At 32.6% G+C, this 12,984-nt stretch overlaps 1 long non-coding RNA gene across 4 annotated transcripts in view; it reads right to left on the reverse strand.

Annotated features, from left to right (window-relative positions):
• LOC141564915 (uncharacterized) overlaps window positions 1-12,660 on the reverse strand; it is a 247,167-nt gene extending 234,507 nt beyond the window's left edge. For all 4 annotated transcript variants that reach the window (XR_012488799.1, XR_012488801.1, XR_012488798.1 and 1 more), the window contains exon 1: window positions 12,594-12,660. This is a non-coding gene — a long non-coding RNA (uncharacterized LOC141564915). The remainder of the gene's footprint in view (window positions 1-12,593) is intronic.
• Between the last annotated feature and the right edge of the window lie 324 nt (window positions 12,661-12,984).

Consider the following 12,984-nt stretch of genomic DNA (forward strand, 5'->3'; position numbering starts at 1 on the left):
TACAAAATAATATGGTTTTCTTCCCACAATAAGTGATTTTAGGAGAGTTGTTTTTTTGTTGAGGGGGGTACATATTGTAAAAGTGACTGAGCAGCATGATTAGCCTTAAACCAAGAAAATTATTGGTTAGTAAAATTGAAATAAATAAATTGATTACAATCATTTACACAGATTTAACTTTTATATAAATCATACATGTTTTCTTCCCATTTCTTTAACACTTCATAGTAAGGTTCTAAGATGTATCAGCATATATTTACTAGAATATAATGCTGAATAAAACTAACAATACAATTATTACCTTTCTAACACCTATAGTATAAAACTAAGTTTATAAACAATATCATTAAACTGATAGAATCCTAAAGTTCTGTCAGGTTAGCCTGAAGCATGAATCCTCTCCACAACAGCCACAATAATTGATTAAACAGCATTCTCTGAATGGACTCTACTGATGGGGATCTTAAAATCTTTCAAAGCAAGATATTTCATTCAAAATATTGTTGATATAAATTACATATATTTTATGTAAGCTTTTGATGAAATAAATCATATTATTATTGTGGGGATAATGGAGACCAAGGATTAGACAATGATAATATTCTTAACTAGATAGATAACCATATTCAAAGAGTAGTAGTTAGTGGTTAATTGCCCATCTGGCACGGAGTCTTTAGTGGAGTACTTCAACAAACTGTTCTTGTCCCTCTTAATGCTTTCTTTTCTTTTTCTTTCTTTCTTTCTTTTTTTTTTACATTTTTATTATATCTTTTTATATACAAAACACATGCATTTTTCAACATTGACCCTTGCAAAAACTTGTTTCAATTTTTCCCCTTTCCTCCACCCCCTCTCCTAGATGGCAAGTAGTCCCACACGTGTTAAATATGTTAAAGTATATTTAATGCTTTTCTTAATGACTTCTTAAATAAAAGCAGAAAAGCAGTATGTTCTGAGGGAACAATGAAGAGAGAAAGAGTTAATACAATGAATAATAAAGTTAAGATACAAATGGACTTGACAGGCTAAAACACTAACTTGAGTCTAAAAAAATAATGTTCAATATGGATAAATGCAAAACTTTGCACTTGGGCACCAAAAAAAAAAAAATCTAATTCACAAGTATGATTGTGATGTGACCTTTGAGTTTATTCTTTTCTCCTATCAAGAAGAAGCCCACCCAGTTATTATCAGGCATAATCAAGTCCCAGACTATCCTATTTGAATAGACTGATTATGAGTATGGAACTCTTTATCAGTCTCCATTGTTTATCCCTTCAATCTCTGGGCATCTTTAAACAGTCTTTGAGATATTGATTAGCATATATTTAGACAGGTCTGGGATCTGCTGTGCAAGGTGCATTCTGTCTCACTCCTCATTGAACCCTCCCTCCAGGCTACCAAATTCTTCCCTGGTACTGTCCCTCCTTCCCTGAAAAACCCCAAAGTTTGTTTTTCCACCACAAAAGATGTGCTCATGAGGTATTCCCTTCTTCCTTATAGTGTTTTACTTTTAACAGTATCTTTTTCTTTACTTTAGCTAACTGGTTAACCTGCCAATTAATGATATACTCATACCTCATGGTTTATTCCTTCAGTGGATTCTTCAAAATTCCTTTCCTTTGTCACCTTATTGCTCTTCCAAATCTATTTATATTTACCCCTTCTGGTGCTTTTTTTATTTTGTCTGTATCCTCTTCTCCTAAATAAAACTACCTTTTGACAAAAAAGAATGGCCATTATGAATCTGCCACATGTTTATTTTGAATTGGGAATTGCTCCCCTGATCTCATCAATAGGAGACATTATTAGGGAGGGGAGCATTTATGAGAAGAAGAAGAAAAAAAAAAGATTCAGTGGTTTTTAACAGACTGCAAGCTCAGTTTGAGTAATATATGTAACATGATGTAACATCCAAAAACAATTTTTGATTGACTTAGAAAGGCATAGGTTCTTCCTATTTTATTCTCCATCAACTATCAGCTATAGTATTATGTTCATTTCTGGGCATTAAAATTCAGGGAGTTTGATGAGATGGCTTCCATAGAAGGAGCACAGAATCACATCACCATAGATTTAGAGCAATCTCTTCATTTTTCAGCTGAGCAAACTAGTGCAAAAATGTGTGTCAAGGGTCATATGTAGCTAATAAGTATTTGAAGCAGGATTTGAATTCAAGTATCCCTGAATTACATACAGTCCAGTGATCTATCTACTATGCCAACTAGAAAATAGAAAATGGCACTCAAGAGAGACTAAATGACTTGTCTGTGAGTAAACTTGTGCTCACTATAAAAGGGAAGATTTGAGCCCAGTTATTTCTTGACTTCAATCCCAATATTGTTTTTTCTATACTAGCAATTGAGGTAATAAAGACCTTGAATCCATGTCACATGAGGATTGTTTTGAAGAACAAGTGCTGTTTAGCCTGCAGAAGGATCAAAAGGGATAAATGTTTGAAGAACTTTCATAAAGAGAAAGAGAACCAGGAGCAATGTATGGAAATTAGTAAGAAATCTTCCAAGGGGGAAAAAATCATAATAATTAGAAATTATGGGATCCCAGCCTTGGAGATATTCAAACAGAAGAACAGATCTTTCATTATACTTGGGTAAATAATTTATATAATAGCATTATAAAAATAATCATCTTTTAAAAATTTAGGAGTGCTGATTAATGTAATGACCAATCATTCAGAATCCAGAAGAGTAATGGTGAAGGTTAATACCCACCTCCTGACAAAGAGTTGATGCACTCAAATTACAGGATAAGCCATAATTTTTTGGATACTGATGATATGAGAATTATACATATTTGATATAAAGGAGTTTTCTTTTTGGTGGAGAGTGAGGAAGGAGAAGAAATCTAAGGATAGTCTTACTATAAAAAAGTTCAAAGATCATTAAAAAAAAATTTCCTTGAAGCACATAGAAAAAAATAGAGAAGTATAGAATCACAATTAAGCAGGAGGACTTTGAAAATAAGCAAGATTTATATAATAAAGATTCATAGTTTAATGTATAAGCATTTCTTTATATTCTATTGTGAATGTTGAAGTATTCATTTTAGATGGGGTTTGCTAAATTAAAAATTCATTAAATATTTTAAAAAGTTTTCACAATGCCTTTAAAAGTTGAAGAATCAAAGAAGTATTCAAGGAGATCTATAATGTCAATGATATGGATATGTCTCTCAGTAATGCAGATTTTGTAGCCATATGTGCATATTCATCCTGTGTTATTTTCATCCATGTCTTGCCACAGTGGATCCACCCAATGTGTGAAGGGCTTTATTTAAATTTTCATGACATTGTAATGAATTACCTCTTGATTATCCTTCACTCTAAATATGATCAACCCATATTATTTTTTAATTCAGACCTTTTAGCTACTGTAATTTATTTTTATTTTTTCCTTCACTTTTTTTCTTTTGATGTATTGTTTGCTTTCATTGTACTCTTACATTTTCTTCTGAATGTTACTAATTTTTTAAAATTCTTGATAGACTGAAGTTATTAATTACTTATACTCATACAATATTACCAGTATTATATTGATATTTTTAAAAATAGCAATGGAAAGAAAAATATACTTAGTAAACACATCTTTGAATGAGAATGAGATGAATTCACTTTACTAAAATTGAATTGAATAGCAGAATGGATTAGAAGCCAGAATCATAAAAACATATTGTTCATAAAAGACTCTTAAAACATAAAGACACACAAAAATTTTTAAAAGGGGAATAGAGATTGGAGAAGAATCTATTATGCTTCAGCTGAATAAAAATAGGTGAAGGCAACAATCATAATCTCAGACAAAACAAAAGCAAACAAATATAATTAAAGAGATAATCAGGAAAATAATATTTTGCCAAAAGGTAACATAGATAAAGTAACGTCAAAAAGGTTTCATGCTAAATTTCTCTGAAAAAGGCCTCATTTCTTAAATATATGTATGAAACTGTGTCAAATTTATAAAAAATGGGAACCATTCCCCAATCGATAAGTGGTCAAAGGATGTGAATAAGAAGTTTTCAGAAAAAAATTAAAGCTAAATTTAGTTCTCCAAATGCTGATTTTCTCTTTACTAAGTGCTACTATAAACGTTTTTCTACATATAGATCTAAAAGCTCGCCATTTATTATAATACTTATTATAGATATTATATAAATTAACGATTAGAGAAATGCAAATTAAAAACTCTGAGGCTCCATCTTATACCTATAAGAAATGACAAATGCTGGAAGAGAAGAGGGAAGATAGATATACTAATAGAATCTTGGAGTTGTGAACTGATCTAGTCATTCTGTAAAATAATTTGGAATTATGTCCAAAGAGCTAAAAATTTGTGCATATTCTTTGACTCAGAAATACCACTACTAGGTCTCTATCCCAGTGAGATAGGTCAAAGAAAGAGAAAAAAGGAACCTATATGAAGAAAAATATTTAGAGCACTCATTGTGGTGGCAAAGAATAGGAAATTGATGAGCTGTCTGTCAATTGGGGAATGGTTGAAAAGGTTTTGGGAATATAATTGTGATGAAGGAGTACAGTACTATTTGAAATCATGGAGGATGATGGAACCAATATGGGAACTTGAAACAAATTTTAGAACTCAGAACTCACAAAATAATTTAGGGGAACAATTTTCCATTTAACAAAAATTAAGAAGGTCAGCAGGAAAAGTTTGTTGCACCAGAGTGGAAGTCGAACACAGTCCTGGAGATGGTTGTGCCAGCACAGCCCCAGCTCAAAAGCAGGACTTGGGGCCTCTGAACAATTGCCAGCACTGTCAGTTTTTTAGACCTCTCAGCCAACAGACACCAAAGATGACTTTGGAGTTTAACAGGAAAGGTTTATTTCACTACAGTGAAAGGCCTTGAGAAATCAATGAATTGGGCAGGAGTCATTGAACAGGTCTCAGCCCACAGAAGGCAAGGGAATTGAACTGGTAAAAAGGTCTCTTTACTATCACTAAGGAGAACTCTGTAGCTTTAGAAAAAATAGATATTATAGCTGTAGTGGAGCAGGGACCCTCCTCTCAGTTCCAAAGCAGGAAAGAATACTTGTGGTGTGGTCTCTAGGAAAATCTCTGAAAATAGTTGCACAAAAAAACTGAATCTTGTGACAATGGACCCTCTGCCCTGAAAACAGAGCCCCATTTTAATAGAAAGTTAAAGGCCAAGAAATAGGGTAATAAAATGAGTGAATTACAGGAAAAAAAAAAAAAGGTTCTGACCACAGAAAGTTAATATGGTAACAAGGAAGATCAAAACACAGATTCAGAAGAAGATAACAAAGTCAAAGGTCCTACATCCAACAACTCCAAGAAAAAACTTATAATTGGCCTCAGGTTTTGAAAGAGCTCAAAATAGACTGAAAATCAAGTAAAAGAAGTAGAAAAAAAAATAAGAGAAATGAGAGTGTTGCCAAAAGAAATTAAAAAAAAATGCTAAGAAGAATGTTTAAAATCAAAACTGGCCAATGGAAAGGAGATACAAAAGTCACTCAAGAAAATAATTCTTTGAAAATTAGAATTGAGAAAATGGAAGCTAATAATTTTATAAGAAATCAAGAACAATTAAATAAAACTAAAAGAATGAAAAAATAGAAAACAATGTGAAATATATCATTGTACAAACACCTGACTGGGAAATAGATCAAGGAGAGGTCTACCTGAAAGCCATGATCAAAAAAATAGCCTAGAAATCATCTTTCAAAAAGTTATCAAAATGTCCTGATTAGAAATTCTAGAACCACAGAGTAAAACAGAGATTGAAAGAATTCACTAAGCACCTCCTGAGATCCCAAAATTAAAATTCCCAGGAATATTATAAACTCTAAAACTCCCAAGTCAAGGATAAAATATATACTATTAAGCATAGTCAGGATAACACAAGATTTAGCAACTTCTACATTAAAAGATCAGAAGGTTTGTGATGTTCCAGAGAACAATGAAGCTAGAATCACAACCAAGAATCACCTATTGAGCAAAACTAAACATAATCCTTTCAGGGGAAAAGTTGTATATTCAATGAAATGAAGGACTTTCAAACATCTATGATGAAAAGACCAAAGCTGAATGGAAAATTTGACTTGCAAATATAGGACTCAGAAGTGACATAAGGGGGGATATTCAGAAAAGGAAAATCAAAAGAGACAAGTTAATCTTAATCACTTAATGAAGTTAATGGAAAGATATTGCTTGTAACTTATAAGAACTTTCTCCTCATTATGGCAGTTAAAAGGAGTATCTATAGACAGAGGGCACAAGTATAAGTTGAATAATATCTTTAAAAATGAAGTTAAGAGGTGGGAGAAAATTGTACTGGGAGAAAGGAAAAGAGAAAAGTGCAAGGGTATAAATTATCTGCTATAAAAGAGGCAAGAAAATGCTATTCGGTAGTGGGGAAGAGAGGGAGAGGATGGAGAGTGAGTGAACCTTACTCTCATCAGAATGGGGTACAGAAGAAAGCAAGAGGGGAAGGGGATACAAAAAAGAAAGAGGGTGATAGAAGAGAGGGCATATTTGAGAAAGGGGTAGTCAGAACCAAAATACTTTTGAGGAGGGACAGGGTGAAAGGGAAAAAGGAATATAATAAATGGGGGAAATACAGTTCAATTCAATAATAATTAATTTAATAATTTTGAAAAGAATTTTGAAGCAAGTTTCTCTAATGAGGTCCTCATTTCTCAAGTGTACGGGGAGCTGAGTCAAATTCATTAAAAATAATAAAAAATAAAATATACAGCCATTATCCATTTGATAAATGATTGAAGGATATGAACTATGCTGAAAAGGATATAAAATCATGCATATTCTTTGACCTAACAATACCATTATTAGGCATGAACTCAAAGGAGATTTTTAAAAAGGAAGGAAAAGATCTTATATGTACAAAAATATTTATTGCAGAACTTTTGTCATGGCAAAAAAATTGGGAGCTGAGGAAATCAATTGTGGAATAGCTGAATCAATTTTGGTAGGTGATTATGATGAAATGTCATTCTCTAAGAAATGATGAGCAGGGTCCTCCATGAGATCAAGCAAAGTGAAATGTACTACTTACAATGTAATAGCAATGTTGTGGGGTGATCAGATGTGATTGACTTTGCTATTCTCAGCAATACAATGATCCAAGACTACTCTGAAAGCAAATCTATCCAGAGCAAAAAAAAAAAAAAAAATCAATTCAGTTTAAAGCATTATTTTTTTTTACTTTATTTTTCCTGAGAGTTTTGTTTTTTGAAGGAGCAGGCAGCAGGGTGGGGGAGATCTACGTATTCTTCCCAAACATTACTTTTTTTTTTGGAAATGTTTTGCATAACTTCAGATCTGCCTTCTCAACGGGTTGAGGGGGAGGAAGAAAGAGAATCTTGAACTCAGTGTTTGTGTGTGTGTGTGTGTGTGTGTGTGTGTGTGTGTGTGTGTGTGTGTGTGTATATGCTTTTACAGCTTTTTATTGACAAAACATATGCAGGGGTAATTTTTCAACATTGACCCTTGCAAAAACTTCTGTTCCAGCTTTTCCTCTTCTTCCCTCCACACCCTCCCCTAGATGGCAGGTAGTCCCATACATATTAAATGTGTTAAATACAATAAATAAATAAATACACTTGTCATGCTATACAAGAAAAATCAGAAAGAAGGTAAAAAATAACCTGAGGGGGAAAAAATGCAGGCAAACAATAACAGAAAGAGTATAAATCCGGTTTGTGGTCCACACTCATTTCCCAGTGTTCTTTCACTGGGTGTAGCTGGTTCTGTTCATTACTGATTAATTGGAACTGATTTGGATCCTCTCATTGTTGAAGATAACCATTTCCATCAGAATTGATCCTCATACAGTATTGTTGTTGAAGTGTATAAAGATCTCCTGGTTCTTCTCATTTCACTCAGCAGCAGTTTATGTAAGTCTCTCCAAGCTTCTCTGTATTCATCCTGCTGTTCATATCTTACAGAACAATAATATTCCATAATCATATACCATAACTTATTCAGCCATTCTCCAATGGGCATCCATTCAATTTCCAGTTTCTAGTCACTACAAAAAGGCTGCCACAAATATTTTTGCACATACAAGTCCCTTTCCCTTCTTTAAGATCTCTTTGGGATATAAGCCCAGTAGTAGCACTGCTGGATCAAAGGGTATGAACAGTTTGATAACTTTTTTAACCATAGTTCCAAACTGCTCTCCAGAATAGGTGGATCCATTCACAAGTCCACTAACAAAGCATCAGTGTCCCAATTTTCCCACATCTTCTCTAACATTCCTCACTATATTTTCCTGTCATCTTAACCAATCTGAGAGGTGTGTAGTGGTATTTCAAGAGTTGTCCTAATTTACATTTCTCTGATCAATAATGATTTGGAACACCTTTTCATATGGATAGAAATAGTTTCAATTTCATCATCTGAAAACTGTCTTCATATCCTTTGATTATTTATCAATTGGAGAATGGCTTAATTTCTTATAAATTTGAGTCAATTTTCTATATATTTTGGAAATGAGGCCTTTATCAGAATCTTTAACTGGAAAGATGTTGTCCCAGTTTATTGCTTCCCTTCTAATCTTGTCTGCACTAGTTTTATTTGTACAAAAGCTTTTTAACTTAATATAATCAAAATTTTCTATTTTGTGATCAGTAAAGATCTCTAGTTCTTCTTTGGTCACAAATTCATTCCTCTTCCACAAGTCTGAGAGGTAAACTATCCTATGTTCTAATTTATTTATAATCTCATTCTTTATGCCTAGATCATGAACCAATTTTGATCTTATATTGAGGTACAATATTAAGTGTGGGTCAATGTTTGTTTCTGCCATACTAATTTACAATTTTCCCAGCAGTTTTTGTCAAATAGTGCACTCTTATCCCAAAAGTTGGTGTCTTTGGGTTTGTTAAACACTAGATTGCTATAGTTATTGACTATTTTGTCCTGCGAGCCTAATCTCTTCCACTGATCAACGAGTCTGTTTCTTAGCCAATACCATGATTTTGGTGATTGCTGCTTTATAATAAAGTTTTAGATCAGGTACAGCTAGGCACCTTCATTTGACTTTTTTTTTTTCATTTCAAACTCAATGTTTTTAAAAATATGTAAAAATGTTCTACATGTAGCAGAGGAAAATAAAAATATTAAAAATAATAATAATGATGACTATTTTAGAAAAACATGAGAGGCCTATATGTACTGGTACAAAAGGAAGTGATCAGGAACAGAAAATCATTGTACACAGTAATATCAATATTGATGAACTATGAATGATTTAGCTGCTGTGATCAAGAACCAAGGAATTCCAAAGTACTCATGATAAAAACATGCAGTCTATCTCTAGAAAGAGAACTTGTAAACTGAGTCCAAAAATATAATTTTCACACTTTCTTTTCTTTTTTTTTTTATTTCATGAAATAAAGGTAATATAGAAATATGTTTTACTTAATTTTACATGTGTAAATGATGTCATACATATTGTGTGCCTTCTTATTGGATTGATATAGGGCAAAAGTGAGGAAAAGAATATAAAATTCAATTTTTAAAAAAATGTTAAAATTTTTTTTTTCTTTCTCAGGTAAATTTATTGTGGAAATGAAAAAAAAATTGTTTTGTTTCAGGTAGAAATCTGAGATCACTAAAAGAATAATGTGATTTTCAAAAAAAATTAATCCAGCCCATCCTGTTCAAGTTCCAGACAAGGTTACTATGCATATGAAATTTCTGTATGAGATTTCTGTCTCTATTTCTATCTATTCCATGCTTATCCCATCTCTATCTCTATTTCACATCTATAGCTACATATCAATTATATGTGTAGATATATCTATGCCATCTATATCTATACCATTTCTATATCATCTAATATTCATTTTTGTCATCTCTATCATTATCTTAACTAGGTTAACTACAGTAGATAGAGAGTTAGGCCTAGATTTTTAAGGGTAAAACTTAGATTTTAAACCTAAGTTCACATGTGGCCTCATATAGTTAATAGCTATTTGATTCTGGGTAAGTTATTTAATCTCTTTTGAATTGTAAATGCAGTTTGGAGAATATTTTTTTGTGTTTTCAATTTTGTAGACTCATAGCCTTGTCAACTTTTAGAGCTGGAAGAGACTTTAAACTCTAACTTTTTTTTTTTTTTGCAAATGAAGAAACTAAGGGTCACAGAGATCAAATGATTTGTCCAAGAATCACATAGCTAATAAATACTAAAAGCTAAGATGAAAACATGTTAAGAATGTTGCCAAGATCTACAATGATTCAAAATAATTTGACTAAATTTCTGCATAGTAAAACTCAAGTGAATGTTTTTTTTTTTTTTTTTTTTTTTTTTTTTTTTTTTTTTTTTATCTCATAGACTGTAGCATGGAGTTAAATAGAAAACCTATCATTTCCATCAGCATATTGGCATGTTTATGTGTGTTCATACATATATGTACATTTATAGGCATATTATTATACATGTACATTAATTTACACATATAAATATATACATTCAAATATCCATTTGTGTACATATGTTTGCCTGTCTATATGCCTTGTTTATATGTTTTTGTATATACATAGTACTCCCTCTAAATTTCCTGTGATCTGAGATTTTAGTATAATTTTTGCCATCCATGGATGAAGTTTACTCTACAGGTTAAGATTATAAGTGTGCACATCTTGTCAATGGTCCCAAAGCATGAGTTTAGGAGAGCTGGCAATCCTCCTACTTTCAAAGAGAAACAATACCCATCTCATATATCCCCTTAGGGTCTAAATTCTTGTTTAAGCAAGGCTCATGGTTTTCCCCTTGGTAAAGCTTTGATGTACTTCAAAGCAATTAGTCTACCCTACATGATTTTTGTGTATTCAGAAGAGTCAGACTCTTATTAGAAATTGTAAATGTTGTACTGTTCTCAATAATTATTTATGTTCTAAGCTTTGTTGAAAAACAAGGAGCTTAGGTAATGTTTAATCAGTAAGATAGGAATGAAAAGTCACCCTCAGCTTACATGGATTTGTTAATCAATCTTTAGGGAATAATTCCTCCTTTATAAAGATCACCACATAGATGCCAACTAAAAAATTTTAATTAATATAAATGATTATTATCATAGAATTGTGTACTTTGAGAGTTGGAAAAAACTTAGAGGTCATCCCTTCCAATTTCTTCATTTTATAAATGAGGTAGTTAGAGCACACAGAGGTTTCAGATGCTCCTAATAATACATAGTGAATTAATAGCTGAAGCAGGAAGGTTCAGCTTGCCTAAGTCCAAAAAAGGCAAAACCTTGGGAAAGTTTCATAAAGATTTGTGATCTTTATATTAACTATCTATCTGTAGGAGAAGCTTGTGGCCACATGATATCTTCCACTTAAATGGTTTCCAATATAGTTGCCTTGCCACAAATATTTAGCTCAAGAACTCTTCCCAACATCGTACATTTATAGCTGGTATCAAAGCTATTAAAGCCTTCAGCATTATGTTATTTTATTACTGCAGAAACTATTTTTGGAATCACTGGAATTTAAAAGAATTCAGAAGAAAGAAAATCAATACATTGCCCAAGAGCACCCACTGGTATACATACATAACAGAGTCTCCACATGGTCACTCATCATGGAGACTTAGCCTCCAGGCATACATAGTTCTTTGTAGCTCATGGATACTTGAAACACAGACTGGGATTTGCAGGGCACAACTAGCAGTGACTGCAAATACCAAATGCCAGAAGAGCACTATGTAGTTGCATAATCACTGTCCTTTTCCCCTTCATCCCTCTAGCATACTTTCTTTCAGCAATATTCCCAGACTATTATCTTTTCTCATATTTTCAAGTCTCTCTGGTCACCCTATCTCCTTTATATTATGCAAATCCCCTTCATCATCCAGTGATATCTTCTTCCTCTACCTTGTCATTTCTGAAGCAGTAGCAATGCTAAAACCAATAATGGTAGCTATGGAACCTATTCTATACATTATTTCATTTGGTACCAAAATCCTATGCATTAAGTACAATATAGAATAATGTTATTTTTTGCATGGGAGAAAATAGCGTCTTACCATCAAGCAAATGAATACCTAAGGTCCATGTTCCTTATTAATGAGGTAAAGAATATCCAGAATAGATTATACTTGTATATCATCAAATCTTAAAATTTTATCTTAATTTCTATGGAAGAGTAATGCTGCAATCCTTTATAACATAAGCTTTTTACAATTTCAAATGAAGCATGCCACAAAACTCTATACCTTATATTTGCAGCTCAATCCTGCTTATTCCTGTAAATTTTCTGCCTATTTTTAATCAATGCATCTCTCCCCACATCATTGGCTAGCTCATTCCATTATGACTTTGAAACTCTGTCTTTATTAGCAACAAACAGGTCCCCTTTATATCACTGAACTTTGGTAGGGACATTATTTTACCTCCTTACTTTAATGGAAACTTTGGTTTCTCTTGACGAAACCATATATTTTACACACTCTTCTCTAGTGGATACAACTTTTCTTCTATACCTTGATAGGATAATCTGTAATAATGGACAGAATACAAGTCTTATTGTCAAGAAAACCCACATTTAAATACTGTATCAGATACTCACCAGTTTTTCTCAGTGGCTTCTTTGTGATCCACTCCTATATCTCATTCTCACTTTCACTCAACTCATCATTTTCCTGTTTAATGATGTAACAATTATAATTCTAGAATCCCTTGTCCTAATCACTTTGCCCTAGAATATTGTACTCTCAACATTTCTTCTTATGTAGCAAGCAGTTGCTCTCATGTGATCCTGAATGTGAGCCCATGGTATTTGAACTGTTTGTCATTAGATGTTTGTAGTATTTTTTTTCCCTTTTGATCTCAGAATTCTGAATTTTAGCTGTGCCATTCTTAGGATTTTTTGTTTTGTGGTTATTTTCTTTCTTTCTTTCTTCTCTGGTTCTAAGAGAGCTCCTGGACACTTTCCTTAGTATTTCTTGAATTATAGTGTC

This window comes from Sminthopsis crassicaudata, chromosome 3 (assembly GCF_048593235.1).
Source record: "Sminthopsis crassicaudata isolate SCR6 chromosome 3, ASM4859323v1, whole genome shotgun sequence".
Classification (NCBI taxonomy): domain Eukaryota; kingdom Metazoa; phylum Chordata; class Mammalia; order Dasyuromorphia; family Dasyuridae; genus Sminthopsis; species Sminthopsis crassicaudata.